This window comes from Cyprinodon variegatus, unplaced genomic scaffold (genome assembly GCF_000732505.1).
Source record: "Cyprinodon variegatus isolate N-32 unplaced genomic scaffold, C_variegatus-1.0 Scaffold566, whole genome shotgun sequence".
In the NCBI taxonomy this organism is placed as follows: Eukaryota; Metazoa; Chordata; class Actinopteri; order Cyprinodontiformes; family Cyprinodontidae; genus Cyprinodon; species Cyprinodon variegatus.
Window position 1 is genome coordinate 186,385 of NW_015151019.1, and position 4,056 is coordinate 190,440.

The window sequence follows — 4,056 nt, forward strand, 5'->3', positions numbered from 1 at the left end:
GAGATTGAACTAACAGATTCTGCAGAGTGGAAGAATAGTGATAGAATGAAGCAGAATGATGAAATAGGAGTCCCTATGTCCTCCAGCAGTCTAAGCCGCATAACTATAGAGATAGCTCAAGATAACCTGAGCCACTCTAACTATAAGCTTTATCAAAAAGGAAAGTTTTAAGCCTAAACTTAAAAATAGACAGGGTGTCTACCTCACACACTAAAACTGGTTGTTGGTTNTGAAGCAGAAAATGAAATAGGGGTCCCTATGTCCTCCAGCAGTCTAAGCCTATAGCAGCATAACTATAGAGATAGCTCAAGATAACCTGAGCCACTCTAACTATAAGCTTTATTAAAAAGGAAAGTTTTAAGCCTAAACTTAAAAATAGACAGGGTGTCTACCTCACACACTAAAACTGGTTGTTGGTTACACAGGAGAGGAGTGTGTCAAAATCATCAACCGGCATGTATTACAATACCATATTACAATATTACAAAGAAAACTTAGATGAAATTATATGATTAAGTTATCATGTCCTTTAGATGTTTACTGATCCAAGTGGCTTGCAGTGCTTTTGTAATATATTAATTAGCAGCATAAAATCATAAAATCACAATCACTCAACAACAGTAGTTACTCACTTACAGTACAAATTTCAATAGTTTCAATAAATGTTATTTATCCAAAACACATTACAGACTCTCAGATACCTTCTGCTCACATGTGGATATTTGCCCAGGGTATGTTCAAGACACTTTAGAGGTTTGATGGGCAAACATCCCAGCTTAGTTTCCAGCTACTGCAGGAAGACCAGCACACCTACTCACAGCACTGGTTCCATCTGCCTGAGGTGTCGCGCCACACATGCCGGTGGAAACAGTTCACCCAGCTGGTAAAGATAAGAATGTGTGAGATAATGATGAAGATTTAAAAATCTCAACACCCCCTTGCAGTCTATGGCTGTAGTTGAGGATCTCTGCCACCTGAGCAGAAGTAATGCTGGCGCTGTCCTCCACCCTAAAATTGAATTACCAAAACAGCCAAACCCATCTGTTGAATTTGTGTTTGAAATTAAATCCACCAATCAGCTCAGTAGAAAAAAAAGTTTCAGTCATAACTCTTGCTTGTATGCACACACAATATAGGGCTTCTGAGTAAGATTTAGTTTTTGTCTCTACAGCCATAAACAGACCTGAACAAAAAGTACTCATGCAATGTAGTTTGTACTAATGCCAATCTTATTTTACATTTTTGTTTAAAAAAGTTGTATTTTAGACTCTTATTTGAACCAGTTTGAGCTTGGATCTCTAGCACATCTGCGGAAGTTAGTTCAGATGAACCCATCAGATTCCTGTAGTAATCTTACTACCCGGCATGTTGTTAAAGATGTTTTTCACTTAATAGCAGCATTGTCAAAAGTGTGATTGCTGAGGATTTAAAGCATGAACCTGCTCTTTTAAGGTTTTTAAAATGATATATCTACTGCTACTGATGTTGGTAATTATGTTGCCATTGGGCTTTTGTACCTTACCTTTGACACAGTGAATAATGAGCACTCTGCTGGTAAAAGTGTAGCCTTGGAGTGGTTCTGGTTTTACCTGAAGGACCTACATTTTTATGTTTACATAGCATTGAAAACTTGGTTTTTAAGGTCTTATCAACATCTATTATTGGACAATCAGTCCAACAAAACACATTCCAGTTTTCAACAACTATTTCTGGACTAAATCAAGACTATGATGGACCAACCAGATTTAGCCTAAAAAGCAATGTCCAGATGACGTCTGGTGTTTGGGGGGAATTCATCCAACTGGTGGTTGTGACAGGCTTTATGTCTTTTGGCTCTTTGTTTCCATATATACCACCAGCATGTGTGTGAAATTAGATGGCAACCTTTAATTTGACACTCAAGTCGGCTCTGTAGTAAAAATGGCAGCCAAACTGAGCCAAATTCAAGCCAGTTGTATCTAGAAAGGATTTTAATAAGATTGATGATGCCTCAGACAGGCTGCCATCTTTTGTTTTCCTGTTGTTAGAGTTTAACTTTTGCCTTTTCAGTCATTACCTTTGCAGCATTGCTAGTGCACCACCCACTGGCATGCTTTTAATTATTGAAGCTCATATTACAGCTCCTCCCGCTTCAGGTGGTTTCATCTTAACGCTTAAGATTTTTCTGCACACCTTATTCAGAAATGTGTGAATGTACACACCAAAATCAAATGTGTTAAATTCCAGGGTTGGTGTTGTACCTTAAACATCTACTAGTCTAATTCAGCTATGAAAAAGATGGTGTGCTTGCATAGTTTCTGCAGAGATTCTGTGTTAATCCTTGGAGTTTAATTCAAGAAACTCTTAAAAATCTATTGAATCTAAAATAATCAGTTAGTAGAGTTCCTCCAAGAATGCTAACCTATCCGTGAACTGGTATATCTTAAAACATATTTGCTAACAACAACATAGATGATACACGGTTTGAAGTTCATCTTATTCGTATCTTTTGGTGACATCCCTGACTTCAAGTGTGGGTGGTGTTCAGAGGGCCTGTTGGCACTGTTACAGTCTTAGTTCTGTTATGTTTTATTTTGAGTATTCAGTTTAACGTTGCTCCATGTTTTCTAGTTTTTTTTTGTTTAATTCTTATTTTGTTGTGTTTTCTGGTTATATTTCAGTTCTCAGGTTTTTATTTGTTGCTCTCTGTTGCCCTCTTGTGTTTCTACCCTTTTTCACTATCTCCTTAGACTGCTCTCTTCACACCTGCTCCCAATCTGCTCGTTAGTCCTCTCTTTGTTCAGTTAGCCATAAATACTCTCCTTGTGCAGTTCCTCAGTGCTGGTTCCTCGTCTAACTTCCTCCAACTCCGTCTTAATGTGTCTTCCTCGTTGTTATGGTTTTCCCCTGAAGTCTCCATTGTTTCTGGTTTGTTTTACTTTTTAATGTTTGATTTTTGGATTTTTGGATTCCTGCCTCAGTTGTCTGTTGACCTTTCATTAAATCTACAAGAAACTCACCTCTGCCCCCCTGCCTCTGCATTTGGGTCCTCAAACCAAAACTAAATCTTGACAAGCACCTGTTTGTGCAAGCTTGCCCCTGGGCAGCTGTGATGATAATGTAGCACACAGCATTAAAATACTTACCACTATTATGTTTATGACACTCAGTTATATTTGTCCATAAATCCTGACAAGGCTCAAAATAGAGATCTTAGTATTCAAGGCAGACAGACAGTCAGATATCTCAAAAGTGTTTATTTAAAAATTTAAAGTAACAGCAACTAGGTCTAAGACAGGAACCTCTGCAGGAGGAAAACAGATTAGTGACCATGTTAATCTGACAGAGAATGATTATAAACGTGAGTCACCAACCAGGTCCTATAGTTCAGTCTGTGCCCTGAGAACAAGGTTGATTCCAGTCTGTTGACTGCCAACAACATGGGGTGAGCGCCGCCCAGAGAGTCCCAGATGTTGAAGCCCCGGAGGATGGAAAACATGCAGGAGATCAGATTCAGGCAGAAGAATCTGATAATCCAGAGGACGAAGCCAAAGCCAGTGTCAAGGACGTGCTCAAGTTTCAGAACTAGGAGATCAGAAGTCCAAAGAGGTTCCAAAGAGAAATCCAGAACTGTGTCAGGAATCAGTTGCAAGTTCAGTTAACAGATAGAATCCAGCAGGAGTCAGAAGACGGGTCAGGCAAACAGATTAGAAGGGACCAGGAAGGCTCAGTGGTTGAGAGGCAGAAACAGGTCAGGATCAGGTAATCAGCAACACTAAGGATGCGCTAGACTAGGGGTGTTAAACCAGTCACAGAAAGGTCCATGTGGCTGCAGGATTTTCTTTCCAATCAAGCAATAGCACACCAGACTCCAATCATCTAGTCATCATGTTGAGATTGGACTCACTTGATTAGATGACTGGCGTCTGGTGTGCTATCGCTTGGTTAGGAAGAAAACCTGCTGCCACACGGCCCTTGCTGGAACCAGTTTGACACCCCTGAGCTAGACACTCTCACCCACAGGCTCGGGAATAATCTGACACTGACTGCTGATTTGAGGGCTGGTTAAATAGAAGC